Raw genomic sequence first — 23,257 nt, forward strand, 5'->3', positions numbered from 1 at the left:
GAGGCCCTGGGATATGATAGACAGGAACCCAACTGATTGAGTCACAGCCGTTTCCCTGTAGTTATGTTTTTAATCTACATTTTCTAAGTTCCCTTTTAGTAGCTGAAATCATCTTTTAGATGGTGCTAAAAGTTGCTTATAGATGATTGAATTCTAGAGTAAGTCATGTATTAATAGAAAGGAGCCTGAGATATCCGCTACTAGCCAGGTCTGGTAGGATTTTCTGTGTTCTAGTTTTTCATTCATTGTTTTCATCCATCCATCCATCTTGAATTCGTATTGAACCTCAGAATATTCCATATTGAATCTCACAACATGTTAGTTAGAAATGAATAAAAGATAATTCCTGTTTCTGATGAACTCACAGGTCTAATGGAGGAAGTCAAGAATTAAAGGAGAAATTTATAGTTTAATATGATGAATACAATAAAATGATGCACAAAATTAGGAGGCAGCACATTGGACAGTGAGATTAACTCCAGGGAAGGCTTTAGGCAGAAGATGACATCTGAGCTATGTTTGAAAGGTAGAAAACATTTTTTTCCCCAAGAAGACAAGAGAGTACAGGGAAATTCCAGGTAGAGGAAACAGTACATGCAAAATCACAGATATATAATGCAGTGTGGCATATTAGGACAATAATGAGATAAGCTGAGTGAACAGAAGATACATCATAAAACAGCTTTAAGTGTCTTGCTAAAGAGCTTGGTTTTGATTCTCTAGGGAATTAGGAGCCAGTGAGGAATTTCAGGAGAGGGAGATGTGTTCCTATTTGTGCTTTAGAAAAGAGGATTGACACTAGGCAAGGCTAGAGGCATGGAAAACAGTTATGAAGATATCCAAGCAAGAAAGATGGAGATAGGCATTATAAGTTGGGATGGAGAGAAAAAACAGATTGAAAAATATTTAGGAGGCAGAACTGACAGGAATTGGTTTTTGTGGTATGGGTATGGTAAGGAAAAGAAAGGAGTTAAGGACTATTTTCTGGTCTGGCTTGGGCAACTCAGTGACTTTTGTGACCATAGTGAGAGGTACTGGAGCGGTAAGGACCTTGCATTAATTAGGACTCCAGTTTAGGCTACTATAATAAAGACCTCAAAATATAGTTGTTTAAAAAAGGAAAGGGAAGCTCTACCAACTGATAGAGTGTCTGCCTACCATATATCGGGTCCAGGGTTCAATACCGAGGGCCTCCTGATCTGTGTGGTGAGCTGGTCCATGTGCAGTGCTGATACATGCAAGGAGTGCTATGCCACGCAGGGGCACCCCCATGTAGGGGTGTCCCATGCGCTAGGAGTGTGCCCGGCAAGGAGAGCCACCCTGCATGAAAAAAAAAAAGCATAGCCCACCCAGTAGTGGCGCCACACACAAGGAGAACTGACGCAGCAAGATGACACAACAAAAAGAAATGTAGTTTCCCAGGGCAGCTGAGGGTGCAATCAGACACAGAAAGAACACACAGCAAATGGACACAGAGCACACAATGCGGGAGAGGGGAAAGGGGGGGAGGGGGGAGAGAAATAAATAAAAAATAAAAAAACAAAAATAAAAAAGGTTAAAGTGTATTGCTCTCTCCTAATGATGTCAAGATGGTGGTCCACGCATCTCTAAGCTCACAGAGACCTAGATTCCTTCTATCTTATTGATGGGTCATTCTCAAAATGTGGTTTCCATGTCAAGATTGAAGACGACTGTTCCAACTTTGCCCATCATGCACACACACTGTGTACATACCTTCCATTTAAGGGCATGGTTTAGAAGCTGAACTCATCATTTCTGCTTGCATCCATTCTACTTACACCCACTGGCCAATATTAATCACAAGGCCACTTAGAAATAAGGACGGCTGGGAAATGTCTTTATTTTGGATGACTATATGTTCAGTTAAAATTCTGGTGTTCTGTAATTAAAGGAAGAAGAGAAAAGTGGATATTGAGGGCAGTCATATGGATGCTGAGTTTCAAATGCCAGTGGAAATGTATTTAAAAACATAGGCCCAGAGATCAGGAGACGAATCTGAGCTAAAGGTAAGGGATTTGCATTTAGGAGACATTGACTCTCTTTATTCTCTACCTGTGACAGAAATGGCTAATTCTCCCCTAGAAATCACCTTTTCCATATCCCTATTGGTAATATGAGTTTTAGGAGGGCAATGACTGCTCAGTTAGAGAATTGATTTACCAGCCTCCCTTGTAGATAGATGTGGCCATAAGAAGAAGGAATGGACTTTTCAGTGAAAATCTTTGGGTTTTTCTATTTTAGAGTTCCTGAGATCCTAAATGGGCCAGGAAGAGAGAGAGCCTGAGTCATCACATTGGAGCAGTGTTGGCAAGCCGAGGTCTTGAGAAGATTGGCCCAATTCTTCAAATGTTCATGTTTAAATTATTTTTCTTTAACTTTCTTAGTTTCTTTTCAACCACCAGATTAAAAAGGGATTGGAGGTATAGATTTACATAATTTCCATTTAACCAAAAATAGTGCTCTTCTGTTTGAAGACAATTCTTTAACTGTTGCAAAATTAAAACCAACTAGGGAAATAATTTTATCCTTCATTTCTTTCTGCTTTGTTCTCTAGTTATGTATGTGACAGTTATGCCATTAAATTTCAGGTCCTTAGACCTATGTCTTCTTTTATTCATCTTTGTACCTTTATGTGTGTCACGATGTAGGTTCTCTATCTTGTATGTATGTAACTCTATCTTGAAGTGAATAAAACTAACGTTGCTCCTGACTCAATCAGTTGGCCAAAGCAGCAGCCCTCCTAGCTCACCTTTTTTCCTCGTTTCTACCTCCACTACCATCATAAGATGATTTGTGTAAAAAAAAAGCAAAAATGGAGAATTTAAAAGACCAAGAGAAAGTAGAAAGCTACTTAAGAAGTTGCTTTGAGTCTGCAGGAGGGAAGCATAACAGGAGGTGAAATAATAGGTTTATACACTGCATGGTAAGTGTAATAAACTCCAAGCTGGGAGGACAGCAAAGGTGCTCTGTGTGGGTTAATTGGTGCCCTGCCTACACTGGAGAGAGAAATAAATTTTCAACCACATCAAAGTCTTTTCCAGAAAAAAAAAGTTCATTAAAAATGCCATTTCCAGAAACCCTGGCAGCCGGACAATGAAAAATCCCCTCTGTTTGGCATGCTACTTCCCTCCAACGTTGAACTATTTGCCTTTAGAAGAACAAAGAAAGTATGTAGGTAGCGTATTTGATTTTAACGTCTTAGAAAGTGAAGTGATTTAGCTAGCGTTGGCTTTCATCTGAGGCTTCCCAAAGCCTCAAAATTTATTACCTAGGAATGTGTAAAAATTCACCCTTAGCTATACCTCCATCCCATTCAAATGAAATGTTTACAGCAAAGTATATGAATGTATCAAGTGTCTTACTCTTGATGGGAAAAATGCTGAGAAAAGGCAGATTAACTTCTGCATTTAATCCTGATGGAAGATTCGATGGCTCATGGATTTTTCTACCATCTACCTCATTTATCCCAAAACTGTACATCATTTAAGGAAATATTCACTAAACACTTTTTTTATTTTGGAATAATTTTAGATTTACAGAAATGTTGCAAATGTATTACAGAGAATTCCCATATATCCTTCACCTGGCTTCCTCAAATGTTATAATTTTATGTAACTATGATACATTTGCCAAAACTAAGAATTTAAGTACAATACTATTAAGTCAAGTTTCCCCAGTCTTTCCATAAATGTTCTTTTGTTGTTCCAGAGCTCAATCCTGGTTACCACATTGCTTACGGAGCTTATTCACGTGTATTTATTTGTCTGGTATTCAGGACAGTGTCTGATAGGTGTTCAGTAGATTTGCTGAGAGAACAACTTGGAGAAAAGAACTTGAATTTAAGTCGGATAATTAGGAGGGGTTCCAGGGTGGAAATCGTGGGGGTATCTGCTGCACGAAGTTCAGGCTGGACAATGATTAAACTGCAGCTGCTGGACCTGGCAATTGGCGGGTCATTGCAGACTTTTGTCTCCGTAGTTTCAAATGAGTGCTGAGGGCAAAGCTTCAGTGGACTGAAGAGGGAACAGGAAGATGTGGCAGTGCATGTGGACAAGTTTTTCAAGCAGTTTGTCAGTGAAGGCAAAGGCAGAAAAAGTGCAGGGACTGAGGGAGAGTGGAGGTCATGAAAGGAGTTTTAGGGAAGGGAGCGGTGAGGTGGTTTGTAGGTTGAGAAAAGAAAGCCTGTGAAAAGGGAGAGAAGGAAGACCTAATAAAGAAGAGATGAATGGCTGAAGTAATGCCTGCGATAAATTGGGGAACCAATTTATCTGAAGTCTAAGTGGAGGAGCTATCCTTTGGAAAGGAGGAGAGAAACTTCTTTCCACTGAAATAAGAAGAAAGGAGGGATATTTGGGTGCATACCATTGATCTATTTGTTCAGTTTTCCTTCTTTCTTCCTTGTCTAGGTTCAATGGCTTTTGGATTTTAAAGGAAACAGAAAGATCATCCCCTTAGAGTGAGGGAAGCAGGATTGGATTATAATAAGGGCTCCCAGAGAGTGATCAAAATTTTGGAATATCTTCTATGGGTAAAATCAACTGAGAATGAAAGAAAAGAATTACAGAGCAGCATTGAGGGCTCAGATAATCAGATTGTTATATTTTGGGTCTGGAGCTAATGACACATTGGTGCCACTCTTAGGCTGCCAGACTCCCTAAGGGCATGCTAGCCTTTAAAATTTCATTTTTCCATTTCCTTTCCTGTTACTGCATCATTCTTCAAATACTTTGTCCCAGAGTTCCATAATGGGACTCATTGAAATAGTGAATAACTTTTGGTTTGTGTTGTGATTTCACAGAGTAACCTGGATATATTAACAAAGGATTTTTTCTATTTTGTCTAGAGTAAATAATTCTAGGAATATTTATACTACATAAATCATAAATGGAATTAGAATTTCTTGAACACATATAATGTTATAATGTTGAACTAGACTTTTTATATATTTCTGGGAGGTATCTCAGTGTCTGTTGTGGAAGCTGAGACATTGAGAGATTTATTCTTCCAACAAATAATTACTAAGCATCCTCCATGTGTCAGGTTTCATTTGAGGCAAATGGGATACATCAATGAATTATCTAGACAAAGATCTTTGACCGTGAAGTCACATGTTAGCAGAAATCTTAAAGTGGGTAAGTGATTAGTCTAAGTTCACATAGATAATATGTGGCTGCAGTGACCTTTACTAATTTTTGGCTGTCCTATGTCCATTCCTCTTTCCTCCCTCCCTCCCTCCCTCCCTCCCTCCCTCCCTCCCTCCCTCCCTCCCTCCCTTCCTCCTTTCCTTTCTTCCTTCCTTTTTAGTGTAGGATTTTTAACTTTATTTTTAGACAAGTTTTATTTACATTTGTAGAAAAATTACACTGAAAGTATAGAAAATTCCCAAACCCTCTCCCACCCCCATATATATAGTTACCCCTATTATTGACATTTTAGAGTAGTGTGGTACATTTGTCACAATTGATGAACCAATATTGAAGCATTGCTACTAGCCAAAGTCTTTAGTTAACATTATAATTTATGCTTTGTGCTATACAGTTCCATAGGGTTTGACAAATGCATAATGTCATGTATCTGTCATTGAAATATTATACAGAAGAATCTCACTGTCTCAAATATGCACTGTTCCACCCATTCATTCCACTTCCATTTGGTGATCTTTTGAGGGATGTAGCAGTTTGGCATTATTTATGAAATGCAAAAATAGATATTGGATTATGTTTGTAAACTGGTCTGTATCTGGGTGTGATTAAATTATGATCAGGGCTCTGATTGGGCCACATCAGTAGGATGTTGAGTTCCCACCCCCCTGGTGGGACGCTGACTTACAAATAAAACTACACTGCAGAACAGAGGAGATAGTTGGAGTTTTGATGCTAGAATTTTGATGTGGAGCCTGAGGAAGTAAAGATACAGAGAAGGAGGACACAAGGGAGTTTTGAGCTAGAGCCCAAGAAGTAAGCACACAGAGGAGCAGAGCCACTGAGCCCAGAGAGAATCAAGCCTCAGGAAGGAAACAGAGCCATTCACTTGATAGTCTACAGCTGGCCTTGTGGCAAGAGCACAGTAGCTGAGGCCAGAGAGAAACAGAGCCCCAGGAAGAGAGGAACTCAAGAAGCCTGAACACTTGGCAGGCCTCAGCAGCTATCTTGTCCCAACACGTGGCAATAGACTTTGGTGAAGGAAGTAATTTATCCTTTATGGTAAGTAACTTATACTTTATGGTCTGGTAACTGTAAGCTCCTACCCCAAATATATACCCTTTATAAAAGCCAATGGAGGGAAGCAGACTGGGCCCAGTGGTTAGGGCATCTGTCTACCACATGGGAGGCCCGCAGTTCAAACCCTGGGCCTCCTTGACCCATGTTGAGCTGGCCCATGTGCAGTGCTGATGTGCACAAGGAGTGCCCTGCCACACAGGGGTGTCCCTGCATAGGGGAGCCCCACGCACAAGGACTGTGCCCCATAAGGAGAGCCGCCAAGTGCGAAAGAAAGTTCAGCCTGCCCAGGAATGGCACTGCACACATGGAGAGCTGACACAGCAAGATGATGCAACAAAAAAAAGAAACATAGATTCCTGTGCCCCTGAAGAGGACAAAGAAGAACATGCAGCAAATAGACACAGAGAACAGAAAACTGGGGTGGGGGGGAAGGGGAGAGAAATAAATAAAATAAATAAATCTATAAAAAAAAAGCGAATGGATTTCTGGTATTTTGCATGAGTACCCCTTTGGCTGACTAGTACAGGGGGAATTTGTCACTTTCCCTATTTGATACAGTTTTGTTAGGACTGTTAAAGCATTTTCTTTTTCTCTAGACAAGACTATGCACATGATACATATGGGCCAGTTGAGTGATTTTTTTCCCCTTGAAATATCAATCCAGTATATATAGAAAAAAGTATTGAGATTCAATTGAAATTTGTCTGCTCTTCTGGTTTCCTTAACACTTTTTTGACTTGAGATCCCCTATGTGTTTATGATTTATGTCCTTTCTGAGACTGATTTCTAGCTTTCTCTTCAATTCTGAAAGCTCCCTCATAGCATTCCATCAGCAGGAACAGCAGCATTTTCTTCATCATCATTTTTGTTTGTTAGCTTTAGTTTCTGTTGTTTGCCATCAAGGAACCCATATTTGCTTGATTTCAGAATCAATCCTTTAACTATACTAAGCTTCTCTAGCGTACATTCTACAACACATGGGAATTCCTGAGATACTCTTTCAGAGATTTTTTTATTAATATACATATTCTGATTTAAAAATTTCCTGGATCTAGACAGACTGGACACCAACTCATCTGTGTTTCTTGATTTTGAGCATGACTTAGAAAAAATGAACCCTGCTTCATTTCTTTGAGATGTAGAACAGACTAGACAGGGCACTACATTAGCTGTTACTCAACTGGCCCTCCCACCAATGTGAAGTATTTTGAGGAATTTGCAAAGGTTCCAGCACAATTACATCTGCTTCTTGTGACATTATTCTAGTTCCATGGTCCAGTCAACATCTCTGGCCACTTCTGGGGCCTTACATTGCTAGAACCTTAAATTGTTGGCCCTCTCTGTCAGTGTTCAGCAGATCTTACGAGCACAGGAGGAGTGGCTGGTATTGCTGTGTTCCTTGCAGGGATCATTTTGTATTTGTGGAAACATGGAAATACTGTCCCTGCCCTCCCTTCAGGGTTGCAACATTATTCAAACACGAGGGCACCATTCTAAAAGTAATCATCATGAATGACTCTCCCAGAGACAAATAACATGGGGTTGCTGACTACTGATGTGGAGTTGGCCTCTTGCCTGTTTCTTTTTGCTTGGTGTGAACTCCTGGATGCTGGCCCAGACTTCTTTCTCAGGAATCTCGTCATGGCTGCTTCCTCATGCCTTCCCTAGGAGTTTCAGGCTTAGAACTTAGTTCTACTCTCAGGATTTCTTTTTCTTATCTGTTTACTCAAGAGCTAATCTATGCCCTGTGTATAATGGAGATAACGATAATACTTACCTTATAGGTCTCTTATGAAAACTTTGTGCAAACACGAACATGGCTCCTACTCAACAAATGCTAGCTATTCCTGTAATGTTTCCTGGGGAGAACAAGGCAAAGAGAGTGGAATGTGAACATGATGGCTTCTTTGAAGAACAGGGAGCAGGTTTGTATTGTTAGAATACAGTGTACACAAGAGGAGTGACTAGAGACTTGTCTAAAAAGCTAATTGAAACCAGCTTGTATGTTTGAAGAAGAGTTTACATATTGCCCCTCGGGAAGGGGACTTGCTGAGGGTCTTGATGAGAACACTAACATGATATTTCCAATTTTAGAAAAAATTCACTCTTGTGGCATAATAGAAGATGGTTTGGAGATGAAAAAGATGGCAAGCAGGATAATCTGCAATAATTCAGGTAGTAAATGAGAGGAACTTGAACTAGGGCTGAGGTGGAAGAAAGTATAAGAGGGAACAAATGCTAGCATTAAAGTCTGTGGTCCTTTGTGTGAAAGGTTAGGAGGGATAAGTGACAAAGATACTTGGATGTTTTGGGTTTTTGCAGTACCATCAATGGAGAGACTATCAACTGAGATGGGATGACAGAAAAGAAAAAGATGTGTAGGGCATCTAGAAGTTGAGACATAGGAAACAGACAGTGGAGATGCCCCTTTGGTGGTTCGTAACAGAGTTCAGGGTGGAAATACCTATCTGGAGTTTTCTTCCCTCGGGTGATAGCTGGGGTCAGTGAGCAGATATGTCATATATGACAGAAGAGGCCTAAAGACATTAACTACAAAGGATGTGCGAAGGAAGAAGGAGCAGAGGAGGAGAAAACAGAGGAAAATAATTAGAAAAGAAGAGGGGAAGTAGAAAGAGAGTTAGAAGATCTATAAGAAGGGGAGGTCAAGATTGTAAAGTGCCATAGGTGAGATGCTCGAGGAGATAAAGATTGAAAGTAGTCACTGATTTGGCAGTTGAGAGGTCATTGGTGATCTTAGTGAGGCTGAAAATTGAGTAAATGGTAACAAGAGGAAACAGCTATTTATGTCTTATGATTGTGAGTTTGGGGGTATTTTTCTCAGCCAGATTTGTACACATATATTATGACTTTTATAAAAACAAAATTAAAACCTCCTATATACCTGAGCATTTATAATCTATAATGGGGAATTGTAGTCTGTAAACGAGCCCTCTTTATCACTTTTCACCCCCTTCCTTTCTACCTGGGACACATTATCAGTTATTTTCTCCCATTTCTCTTCCCTCCCTACCTTAATGAATTACTGGTTTAATTCAAAAAAACAAAACAAGCCCTAGTCTCAGCAGATTTGCAACTCCTACCTTCTGGTTTATTGGACTTACCCTGGCCAGTTAACAGGGAGGTGAAAAAGGTCAACCACCACACCAGGGAGCCAAGAGTGTCTACAAGTGCAAACAGAAGAAATGCATCCATCATCCATATGGAATCTAAGCCCCCTCTCGATATAGAGGTGGAGTGGACATCACCATCCCAGGGTCCACAGGATGGAGGAATAGAGTATGGATTAGAGTGGACTTCCTGATATTCTACTATGGAACTATTGTGATTAGTAATGGAAGAAATTGTAGCACTGATGTGGAGAAAGTGGCCACAGTAGCTGCTGATACGGTAGGGAGAGGGAAGAAGAGATATGATGTGGGGGCATTTTCAGGACTTGGAGTTGCCCTGGGTGGTACTGCAGGGACAGATACTGGACATTGTATGTCCTGCTATGGCCCACTAGGTGGACTGAAAGAGAGTGTAAACTACAATGTAAACCATTATCCATTTGGTTCAGCAGTGCTCCAAAATGTATTCACCAAATGCAATGAATGTGCCACGATGATGAAAGAGGTTGTTGATGTGGGAGGAGTGGGGTGAGGGGAGTGGGGGGTATATGGGGACCTCTTATGTTTTTTGAATTAACATTAAAAAAAAAAATAAAGAGAGAAAAGAAAAAGAAAAAAAAACCACAAAAAACACAAAACCTCATATATATGTGCATTAATATATTAATATATATTTTTATCTCATAGAGATATGGGAAAATATATACTATATGGTTCGTAGTGTTTGCCTTAAGATAATGGGGTTTAGAAGACTGGTTGAAGGATATTAGTAATATTTTCTTCATATAACTTTGCATGGTTTGAGTATTTCTTTTGTAATAAAAAGTATTTGTATTGTGTCATTTATTAATGACTGGTAACTTAAAAAATTAGATTCATGCCTACCAAAAATAAGATGAATAACAAAAAATAATAATAAATAAAATGTTGAATATAAATAAGCCACACAAGAAAATAGAGTGAATATGCACTAAAACTCTGATGACTTTCTAAGCTCAGAAAAAAATAAGGTAACTCAAAGAAACATATCTTTCACTAGGTAAAATTTTAGAAATTTAAAAGTTAATTAAAAAACCTTCATAATTAAACATTGATGAGGCCACCATTAGATTGGTGGAAACACAGCAAATGAAACAGAAAGTATGGTATCTTTACTGTACAATGCCAGGAACATGTAAGCTGATAGTAGATGGGTGAGAGCTTCCAGCAAGTTCTAGTACACAGTTTCTGCAATCCCTCCATTTTCTCTCTCCTTTGGAAGTGAATCGGGGCATGAGAGTGTGAGAAGTGACCCCTGAGTGTACTTCCTGTGTGCACACTTCAGTACAAGAGAGCGATTGTTTTTCCTACTTGACTCGGGCTCCGTCAGAGCCAGGGGTTTTTACTTTGCAGAGTGCCAGGTTGGTCTTGCTCCCTCTCTGAACCTCTAAGCATTTGAAAGCCAAATGCCTCTTCTCAGAATCTTCTCAACTTTCCCAAACCCCCTTGGCTGGAAAATACTAAAACAAAAGCCTCGTTTCACTGAACAACCTCAAGCCACCTTTTAGGAGTTATTGACAAACCGGTCACACTGTCCCTTGGCTTAGGGTGAGCTTTTCCAGCCATTTTAGATGAAACCAGTATTTCATCCTGGCCACTGAAATCATGCTAAAGAAGAACTTCTAAAACATTTAAAAAAGAAACCAAAGACTTGATGGTTTCAAGGCTCAAACCTGAAGCCTACATGGCCAGAGCAATACTCAATTCCCTGTGGAATTTTTTTTTATGTTGTCATGCCCTTGACTGAAATGGGATGGACAATAAAACATACCCAGACCTATTTTGTTTGAATGATTTTGTACACTCCAGAATTATTTATGTTGCTTATGCAAACACTTCAATGTTTCTCTGCCTCAGTTGCAACCTATTTCACATTAATGCTGTGAAAATAATGGTTTTACCGAAGTTTACTAATGCTTACAGTTCGTGACCTTGTGAATTCAAGCCCATTAATTCCTTTATTTCTTCACTTAGCAAGCATTTATTGGGTGCCTTCCATATGCTAGATGTAGGATGTAAAATTTACAGAGCTCATTTTGCTATGCTTTAAAGACGTCTTTTTTTTTGAGATATAATTAAAATATCATAAAATTCACTCATATAAATGAGTTTTTAATACATTCACAAAATTGTGTTACCATAACCACAATCTAAGTTTAGAACATTTTCATCATCTATAAAGAAACTCTGTAGCCATTAGCAGTTACCTCACATCCTCTTCCCACTTTCCTAGCCCTAGGACATGCTATTCCACTTTCTGTCTCTATGTATTTGCCTATTCTGGACACTTGATATAAATGGAATCATACAATATGTAGTCTTTTGTATCTGGTTTCTTTCACTTAGCATAACATTTATAAGGTTCATGCACGTTCTAGTATGTATCAGAACTTCATTCCTTTTCATATCCAAATGATACTCTAATGTATGGATAGTCAGCAGTTAATGGACATGTGGGTTGCTTTCTCTTTTGTCTATTATAAATAACGCTGCTATGAACATTCATGTATACATTTTTCTGTGGATATATGTTTTCATTTCTTTTGAATATATACTTAGGAGTAGAATTTTTGGGTCATATGGTAACTCTGTGTTTAACATGTTGAGGAACTGCCAGACTGTTTTCAGTAGTGGCTGCACCATTTTACATCATCATCAGCAATCTATGAAGGTTCCAATTTCTCCACGCCCTTGCTAACACTTGTTATTCTATTTTTCTGAGTATAAAATTCCTAGATTTTGCTACTTTTATGATAAGCGTATGGTATTTACAACCTTTTGGATTGTCATAATAGGATTTTACATATAATAGTACAGTACTTTGATATTGTACTGTGTTTCCGTGGAATGTTTTATCTTACACAGTTTTAATCTTTATAAAATAAAGTGCATTATAAAGACCTCTGTATCAAAACAAAGTAGACTGTGTGAGCTATATCAACTCAGAATGAACTCTGTGAATGAAAATTAATTTGTACATGAACGAGAAACCTCTGACACAGCGAGCTCTCAATGTTCTGAGAACTGGGGCTGTTTGAGAAGCCTCAGCCAGGCCTTCAGTGTTGTTTGCCTTGTTACCATGTGAGAATACAAGGGACCAACACAGCCTCTCAAATGGCTTCCTCTTGAAAAATGAAAACTATGATTGGCAGGAGTGAGCAAAAATGCCAAGAGTGAGGGCAGAACTGGCCCTCTTTTCTAAGATGGAATAATGACCTCAGGATTAGGACATGAAAACAAGAGCCCTCTGTGTCGCTAGTGTTGGATATATTGGATATGCTTTGTTTTGGGCTAGCAGTCTTTTAAAGCAGGTAACACCTGGAGGAAGGATTGAGAGACAAACCTGCTGACCTCTGCAAGCTGTATTGTCACCCTGCCCAGAAACACACTGACAGCAGAGTTCTCATCCCACCAGGCCTCACTTCTCTACCAACCCTGGCCACCCCTCAAAATGCATGCTCTCTTGTTATCTAATCTGTTTTCATTCTGATATTTTTGTGGTGTTCTCTTCCTTGATCCAAGTCCATATGGCTCTCCTCTTCCCACACCTTGCCTGTCTGCCCTCTGGAACATTCTCTCCATACTAAACTGTTATCTTCATTCTCTTACTGAAAAACTCTTCCACTTCCTACCTTAATTGAAATGGGACCTCACATGAGGATCCATTCCTTTGCCTAGAACTGTCTCAAATAGAGACTTCTCATTCATCTAAGTCGTAGGACTATACAGTTCAACATTTTCCTTGATCCCATGACATTTACAGCCAATTCTTCTTCTACTTCCATGGGGAGTGTTTCCTCTTGTGAAGTTCATTCTATCCAGATAAACCATCCACGAACTCCAGATTACTGATACATCTGTAACTGCTGGTCCCATGACCTTATTCATGGACTGATTTGGCACTTGATTTAGTCTTCTTTCTACCCAGATCCTTGGCATTGTCTGGTTAAATACCATGTCCATGTGGACAATATCCCAGGACCCTATCCTCAAAGTTCTTTGAAATTTTAAACACCAGTGTCTCTTAGGCACCCACTTTCAGTGCTACACTTTAGTCTCAGGACCATATAAAATGTACCCATCTCTTAAATCTTATATTCTAAGAATTCACTGTTTTACTAAAATTGCCTATCATGCTGCTCATTCTCTTACTAGACTTACACCTGTTATTAGGCCTTATTCTTGACTGGCTTTATTCTATTCTCAAAGTATAGAATAGTGGGAAAAAGTGAGGCTTTGGTTACATTTTGCTGGGTTTAAGCTCACTTACTGTTCATTAGCTATTATTTTATTTTATTTTATTTTGGAGGTACCAAGGATTGAACCCAGGACCTTGTACATGGGAAGCAGGTGCTTAACCACTGAGCTACATCTGCTCCCCAGCTGTCTTTATTTTTATCATCTTTTAGTTGTTTAGAGTTCTTTGAGTAATATATTGTTAGGAAGGATCAATTGCATACCTGAGAATGTATTTCAGTCACTTTGACACACATAAAATTGTCTGTATATAGGTTTCTTTTTCTTGCCTCTTCCTCCAAAAACTCAGAAAAACATTGCTTCACAGGGCTTAGTGTTTTTCAGGAGAATCTAGGGCCAGACTGAGTTTTCTTTCTTGGTACTCTAGTGGATGCTTAGTGTTTTCCCATCTAATTCTATTTCCTTTGAGAATATTCTTAGGGTTCTGTTGAGTTTGTCAGTCGTAATGCTATGCAGGCCTCCTCACCCCCATTCCCACAAGGGTGGGCATGTAACCCAGGTTGGTCAGAGTTCTGCATCCACTGACTGCTTCTTAGATGGGAACCTGACTCCATTAGAGCCAATCAGAGTCTTCTCTGAGACTGATATTAGAAGTCGGAAGAAATAACTTTCTGCTAGGTTGGGAATGTGAGTCTGGGGTTACTGGTAGCTCTGAGACAGAAAGAGAGAGAGAAACACACAGAATAAGGGTGAACAGTGACACACAAAGTGAGAAATTGAGAAAGAGAGAGAGTGCTGATGAAGTAACTTGAAACATTGATTCCACTGACTTTGAAGCCAAATTCATCCTGAACTTCAGAGATTACATGACTCAATACAATTCTTGTTTTGACTTAAGCTAGTTTGAGTTGAGCTTCTTTCATTTGCAGCTGTGAGGGTTTTGCCAGTAGTGATGAATCCATTTTTACCATCTTTGGCTATTTTTAAGATTCTTCTCCCATCCATAAAATTAAAAAATGTTTGCAGAGTATGTCTGTCTCAGTCAAGGTATCTCTTTAGTAGGTTTGCCTGTGTCTGTAGAATCAGAACCAGAAAGGCTTTTTTCAATGCATCGTTGAATACTGCTGCTTTTCTACATGTTATTTTTTCTGTATGTTGAATATCTAGACTGAAAATTTGAGATCTTTCTTGACATTTCATCTGGCTTATCTTTTTATTTGTAGTCTGAAAAAGCTTCCAATCTTGTCTTCCATGCCACTGATGTGATTTCCTACATTGTACATTCTGGTCTTGACTATTTCCAATGAGATACATATATATTTAAATAAATTTTTAATTTTTAAAAAAGATACTTAGATTACAGAAAATATTACACACGAAAATATAAGGGATTCCCATATGCCCCACTCCCCACATCTACCACCCTTCCCCACATTAACAACCTCTTTCATTAGTGTGGTACATTCATTGCACTTGTGAACACTTTTGAACATTGCCACTGAGCATGGATTACAGTTTATCTTGTAGTTTATACTATCTCCCACTCAATTCTGTAGGTTATGGCAAGATTTATAATGGCCTATATCTGTTGCTACAATGTCATTCAGGACAATTCCAAATCCTAAAAATGCTCCCATGTTACACCTCTTTTTCCCTCTCCCTGCCTTTAGCACCTCCAGTAGCCATTGTCTCCACATCAATGATATAATTTCTTCCATTGCTAGAATCCCATAAACTTATAATAGAATATCAGTATGTCCACTCTAGTGCATATTTTATTCCCCAGTCCTGAGGATTCTGGGCTGATGATGCCCACTCCACGTCACATTGAGTTGGGACCTCAATCCTATATGGCTGATGGATAGGTTTCTCTTGTTTGCAGTTATATATTCTGTCAGTTCCTTGGTATGGTGGTTGTCCATTCTTACTTCCTTGTTAGTTGTCCTGGGTGAGTCCAATGGACTGGAGAGTAGGTTTTACAACTTCGTTGAGGCTCAGAGCTGAGCTGGCACATGGACAGCCCAAAGATTCAAGTCTCGTTGAGGTACACCTACCAACTCCAACACCAACTATAGATTCAAATAAAAGGGACAGAAGAGGCATGTGTACAGAGGTCACAACTGAGTTCAACTATGTCACACACGGGAGCACAAACTCCAAAGTAGTTCCCACTGGCAAGGCACCAAACTCCAGAGCTATCTGTCATGACCGTAGGAACTGCATGTCTCCAGAGTCCTTAGGAGTCCCACTATTTGGGGTAGTATCTACTTTGGTAGTCTATGAGATTCTGCTGAAACGTGCATAAGCATTATCTTTAGGATGACCTCCTGACGCACTTTAAAGTTTCTTAGCCATTACACTTTTGAGCCTATACACCTGCAATAAGAATTAGGCCTAGAGTAGCATTGTGCCTGGGGGTTTCCTCCTGACAGCATTCATGTTACTCAAATGTGGCCACTCTCACAGCCAAACTCAGCGTGTAGATGCGATGCATTCCCCCCAGCGTGGGACACGACACCCGGGGATGAGCCTCCCTGGCACCGAGGGATCATTACCACATACCAGCTGAAGAAGCAACTAGAAAATGACCTTGAATTAAAGATTCAATGCGGAACAGCAGAATATACCTGTCTACATATAATAACATGACTTCGGGAAGTGGTTTGACCTAATGTAAGGGGGAAATGGAAAGGAGAAATGAGATTATAAGGCTGTGAGTCTCTAAAAAAGAGTCTGGAGGTTGTCAGAAGGAATACCCCTATGTACAACTGAACAGAGTCTAAGAGACAGATAAGGTAGATACAACCCCAGGTATTGGTTCTTTTGAGGGATAAAGAGACCCATGGGTTCTGTGGTCATGACAGAAGGGATTCACTGCCATGACAGATGGCCCTTCTTTGGAGCTGGTGTTTCTGCGTGATGGAATTGGACTCAGAGGGGATCTCTTTTCACAAGACTTGCATGCTACTTTATTGGAATTGTAGTTGGTGCTGGGTTTAAGATATATGTAGGGGATTTGAATCTCTGGACTGATAATATGACACCCAGGCCCAGAGCCTCAACAGACTTCAGCTCCTACACTTTGATTTATTGGACTTACTCCACTCAGCTAACATGGAGTTGAAGAAGGTCAACCACCACAACATGGAGCCTAGAGTGTCTACAACTGAAAGCAGGAGTGCATCCAGTACCCATGTGGAATCTAAGCCCTCACTTGACATAGGTGTGCAATGGACACAACCAACCCAATGTCCACAGAGAAAATGTGGAATGGGTGTGGGAACAGTAGCCATGGGGGCTGCTGGGTTTGGGGAATGGGAGGAAGAGATGAGATGTGGAGGTGTTTTAGGGACATGGAGTTGTCCTGGATAGTGCCTTCACGAACAATTACGGGACACTGTAGATCCCCCCAGGGCCCACTGGATGGAACGTGAGAGAGTCTGGGCTATGATGTGGACCATTGACTATGGGGTGCAGTGATGCTCAGAGATGAACTTACCAGGTGCAATGGATGTGTCATGATGATGGGAGAGAGTGTTGCTGTGGGGGGAGTGGGGGGAGTGGGGGGTGGGGGCGGTGGGGTTGAATGGGACCTCATTTTTTTTTAATGTAATTAAAAAAAAATAAATAATTAAAAAAAAAGTTTCTTAGCCATATAAACTCATTTGTCTTTACCTTTCTTCCATTTTATTCAAGGTCTTTTCCCAGTTGCATTGCTGGTTGGTGCTTGGTAGTAATCCCTTGGTGCCAGGGAGACACCAAGGAGTCTTGTCCCATGCTGGGAGGAAGGTAACACAGTTCTATGCTGAGTTTGGCTTAGAGAGAGACCACATTTGAGCAACATGGAGGCTCTCAGGAGGTAACAGTTAGCACCCTACAGCACTAGGCTAAGTTGCAATTTTAAGAGCAAAGGCTTATAAGCATAATCGTCAAATCAAGGGCCCATCAATGGACCATCCTTCCTCACTAGTCAGTGCCCTGTCCTTGGGGTATTGTTGCTATTCCATTAGAGAATGTGGCAGAGCTCCCCTAGGATGTGAATTCAATATTCTTTCAGTTATTGTGTGAATCTCTACCCACTGTGACAATACCCATGAACATGTGAACACATTTGTATACTTTATATGTATGCCCAGGTGAACTTCCTCCCATGTATCCCCCATCACTGACATCCCACACTAATGATGCTCCCCTGCCACAGTTGTAACCCTTCTGTGGTCCTGAACTTCTTCAAAAATGAAGCCAAGAATATATTGCCAAATACAACTGATAGGAAAGTGAAATAATAATGATAGGTTTAAACATAAGAAATAAAATACATAATAAGTTAGGAAAATTAAAACTAAACTAAACTAAAAAATTGGAATATTAAAATAATAATGAAAAATATTAAAAATTTCGTTGACGTTTTGCCTTTCATCACTGTAAATCTGTTGTCCTGTATGTACAGTGGCATTTTCTTCCATTTCTTCACCAGTGTCTTGTTTTTTTTCATTTTGTCTTCAAAGAAGTTTTAGGTCACAGTAAAGTCACATGCAGAACACAGGGGACTCCCATATACTGAACATCCTCCCCCTTTTCCACCTTCCTGTATAAATGATCTTTTCATATGTGGATGGTAAGTTTGTTACAACTGATATACAAATACTGAAACATAGCTACTAACCATGGTCAATGGTTTGTGTTATGGTCTACACTTTAGACCATACACTTTTATACATTTTTGAGGAAATTCAACATAGCCTGTATCCATCATTGCAAGATAATGCAGAACACTTCCATTGCCCCCTAAATCCCCCCTCTTCCATCTACTCTATTCCTCCCTCCCTCTCCCTTTGGGGCCCATGGTGACCACCAGGCTTCACTCCTTGAAGGACGAGATTCATAGCAGCAACACTGAGTGCTTGACGTTCTGGTCCATCCTCCCCTATTAGGAACCGCCCATATTCTCGAGACCCAGTCACCTCTCTATTTGAGAACATATTGGGCCTTCCCAGGATGGGAGTCCAACCCCATTCTCCTCATTATGTGGGCCTCCACCCACTGATACAACACACTGTGTCAAAACGATCACTTGCATGTTCTCTAGAAGACTGCTCCAGGTGTGCCCTGTCCCAAATGCCCCCCAACCATCACACTAAACCTGGAACCCTTCCTTGTCATATTGCCAAAAGAGCTTTCCCAATATTGTAGCTTCAACCACATATCCACCAATCCCCAGTGTTCACCTGCTCCCTATCCCAACCCTATCCCAGTTCCATGGACTGTCCAATCTAGCCTCCCACCCATCACCCCTGTCAAACTTTCACCACCCAACTCAATAGTATCACTACACCCCTGTCAAATCCCTTCACTGCACAATTACTCACTTCCACCTTATCATAGATTTTGCTCATTTGGTTGTTGACTCACAACCTTCTTCTCCCTTTCTATTTCCTGTAATCTATCTTCCACACACTAGCTTTCTGAGTCTTCTTGATTTGCTTAATTCATATCAGTGAGGTCATGTAATATTTGTCCTTCAATGCCTGGCCTGCTTCACTCAACATAAGGTCCTCAAGAGTCATCCATGTTATCCTGTGTGTTGGTACTGTATTCCTTCTTACAACTGAGTAATATTCCATTGAATGTATGTACCACATTTTGTTTATCCATTCATCTGTTGATGGGCATTTGGGTTGATTCCAACTTTCGGCAATAGTGAACTATGCCACAGTGAACACTGGTGTGCATTTATCTGTTTGTGTCCTTGTTTTTAATTCTTCTGGGTATATACCCAGTAGTGGAATTGCTTGACTGAATGGCAAATCTAGAGTTAGTATTTTGAGGAACTCACAGACTGTCCTCCACAATGGCTGGACCATTCTAAATTCCCACCAGCAGTGGATAATGGGTTCCCATTCCTCTACATCCCCTCCAACACTTGTAGTCTTCTGTTTTTTCAATGGCCACCAGTCTAAGATGATATCTCATTGTAGTTTTGATTTGCATTTCCCTAATAGATAGTGATGTTGAGCATCTTTTCATGTGCTTTTTAACCATTTGTATTTCTTCTTTGGAGAAGTGTCTGTTAATATCACTTGCCCATTTTTTAAAAAAGATTTATTTTTTATTTATTTCTCTCCCCTTCCCCCCCACCCCCGCTGCCCGTTGTCTGCTCTCCGTGCCATTTGCTGTGGGTTCTTCTGTGTCTGCTTGCATTCTTGTCAGTGGCACCAGGAATCTGTGTCTCTTTTTGTTGCGTCATCTTACTGTGTCAGCTCTGTGTGTGTGTGGTGACACTCCTGGGCGGGCTGTGCTTTTTTTGCATGGGGTGGCTCTCCTTGTGGGGTGCACTCCTTGTGTAGAGCTCCCCTATGCAGGGGGCATCCCTGCATGGCATGGCACTCCTTGTGGGCCAGTTCACCACACAGGTCAGGAGGCCCTGGGCTTGAACCCTGGACCTTCCATATAGTAGGTGGATGCTCTATCAGTTGAGTCAAATCTGCTTCCCTTGCCCATTTTAAAAAATGGGTTGTTTGTCTTTTTATTTTTGAGATATAGGATTTCTTTACATATGCTGGATATTAGGCTCCTATCAGATATATGGTTACTAGATATTTTCTCCCATTGGGTAAGCTATCTTTTCACTTTCTTGACAAACTCTTTTGAGGTGCAAAAGTTTTTAATTTTGAGGAGGTCTCAATTATCTATTTTTTCTTTCACTGCTTGTGCTTTGGGTGTGAAGTTCATGAAATCATTTCCTATTACAAATCCTGTAGATGCTTCCATACATTATCTTCCAAGGTCTTTATGGTCTTGGATCTTATATTTAGATCTCTGATCCATCTTGAGTTGATTTTTGTTTAAAGGGTGAGATGGTGTTCCTCTCTCATTCTTTTGGATATGGATATCCAGTTCTCCAAGCACTATTTGTTAAAGAGGCCATTCTCTCCTGGTTGATGGTCTTGGTGGCCTTGTTGAATATCAGATGACTGTATATGTGAGGATCTATATCCAAATTGAACAGAACTCTCAATTCAGTTCCATTGGTCGGTATGTCTATCCTTGTGTCAATACCATGCAGTTTTGACCACTGTAACTTTGTATTATGTTTTTAAAATGATTTATTTATTTTATTTATTACCCCCCTTCCCCTCCTCCTGCCCTGCTGTTTTTGCTGTCTATGTTGTCTTCTTTTCTCATTTTCTCTCCTCTAGGATTCACTGGGATTTGATCCTGGAGACCTCTGATTGGGAAAGAGGTTCCCTGTCAATTGTGCCACCTCAGTTCCTGGTCTCTGCTGCACTTCACCTTGACTCTCCCCTTGTCTCTCTTTTGTTGTGTCATCATCTTGCTGCATGACTCATTTGCATGAGGCACTGGCTCACCACGTGGGCACTTGCATGGACACTGGCCTGCTGCATGGGCACACTTTCTCTTCTTCTTTTTCACCAGGAGTCCCCAGGGATTGAATCCAGGTACTCCCATATGGTAGGTGGAAGCTCTATCACTTGAGTCACAACTGCTTCCCTATAGTATGTTTAAAAGTCAGGTAGTGTGATTTCCCCAATTTCATCTTTCTTTTTCAATATGCCTTTGACTATTTGGGGTTTCTTGCCCTTTCAAATAAATTTCATAGTTAGTTTTTCCAATTTGGTTAAAAATTCTGTGCTGATTTTTATTGGGATTGCAATAAATCTGTGGATCATTTTGGTTAGGTTAGACATCTTAATGATGTTTAGTTTTCTCAGCCATGAACAGGGAATATTCTTCCATTTATTTGTCTTCCTTTCACAGTGTTGTGTAGTTTTCTGTGTATAAGTTGTTTACATCTTTAGCTAAATTTATTCCTAGGTATTTGATTCTTTTAGTTGCTATTGTAAATGGGATTTTTTTTCTTGATTTCCTCCTCAGCTTGCTCATTATTGGTGTACAGAAATGCTACTGATTTTTTTGCATTGATCTTATAGCCTGTGACTTTACTGAACTCATTTATTTTTTTAAAGATTTATTTATTTATTCCTTTCCCCTCCCCCCCACCCCAGTTGTCTGTTCTCTGTGTCTATTTGCTGCGTGTTCTTCTTTGTCCACTTCTGTTGTTGTCAGCGGCACAGGAATCTGTGTTTCTTTTTGTTGTGTCATCTTGTTGTGTCAGCTTTCTGTGTGTGCAGCGCCATTCTTGGGGAGGCTGCACTTTCTTTTGCACTGGGCAGCTCTCCTTACGGGATGTACTCCTTATGCATGGGGCTTCCCTATGTGGGGGACACCCCTGCATGGCAGGGCACTCCTTGCACACATCAGCGCTGTACGTGGGCCAGCTCCACACGGGTCAAGGAGGTCTGGGGTTTGAACTGTGGACCTCCCGTGTGGTAGATGGATGCCCTAACCACTGGGCCAAGTCCGCTTCCCAACTGAACTCATTTATAAGCTCTAGAAGCTTTGTTGTAGATTTCTCAGGGTTTTCTATGTATAAGATCATGTTATCTTCAAATAGTGAAATTTTGACATCTCCCTTTCTAGTTTGGAGGCTTTTTATATCTTTTTTCTTGCCTCAGTGCTTGAGCAAATACTTCCAATATAGTGTTAAATAGGAGCAGTGATAGTGGGCATCCTTGTCTTGTTCCTGATCTTAGAGGGAAAGCTTTTAGGATTTCACCATTGTATATGATGTTAGCTGTGAGTTTTTCATATATACACTTTATCATGTTGAGGAAGTTTCCTTCTATTCCTATTGTTTTCAGTGTTTTTATCAGGAAAGGGTGCCGTATTTTGCTGAATACTTTTTAGCATCTATAGAAAAGATGATGTGATTTTTTTCTTTCCATCTGTTTACGTGGTGTATTACATTGATTGATTTTCTTATGTTGAACCACGCTTGCATACTAGGCATGAAACTCACTTGGTAATGGTTTATAATTCATTTGATGTGTTGTTGAATATAATTAGCAAGTATTTTGTTGAAGATTTTAGCATCTAGTTTCATTAGAGAGATTGGTCTGTAATTTTCCTTTCTTATGGTATCTTCTTTTGGCTTTGGTATTAGGGTAATGTTGACATCATAGAATGAGTTAGGCAATGTTCCTTCTACTTCTTTCTTTTGGAAGAGTTTAAGCAAGATTGGTGTTAGCTCTTTCCAGAATATTTGGCTCTTCTTAGTTGGGAGGTTTTTGATGACTAATTCAATCTTGTTACTTGTGATTGGTCTGTTGAGTTCATCAATTTCTTCTTTCATCAATGTAGGATGCTTGTGTGTTTCTAGGAATTTGTCCATTTCTTCTAAATTATCCTTTTTGTTGGCATATAATTTTTCAAAGTATACTCTTATGATACTCTTCATTTCTGTGGGGTCAGTGGTGTGATATCCCCTTCCTCATTTCTTATTTTGTGTATTTGTGTCTTCTCTCTTTTTCTCTTTGTTAGTATAGCTAAGGGTTTGTCAATTTTATTGATATTCTTGAAGAATGAGCTTTTGGTTTTGTTTATTGTTTCTAGTGCTCTTTTATTTTCTATTTCATTTAGTTCTGCTCTAATCTTTGTTATTTCATTCTTTCTGCTTACTTTGAGGTTACTTTGTTGTTCTTTTTCTAATTCCTCCAGGTGTACCATTAAGTCTTTGATTTTAGCACATTCTTCTTTTTTGATATAAGCATTTATGGCTATGAATTTCCC

The sequence above is a fragment of the Dasypus novemcinctus genome, chromosome 8 (assembly GCF_030445035.2).
Source record: "Dasypus novemcinctus isolate mDasNov1 chromosome 8, mDasNov1.1.hap2, whole genome shotgun sequence".
Classification (NCBI taxonomy): Eukaryota; Metazoa; Chordata; class Mammalia; order Cingulata; family Dasypodidae; genus Dasypus; species Dasypus novemcinctus.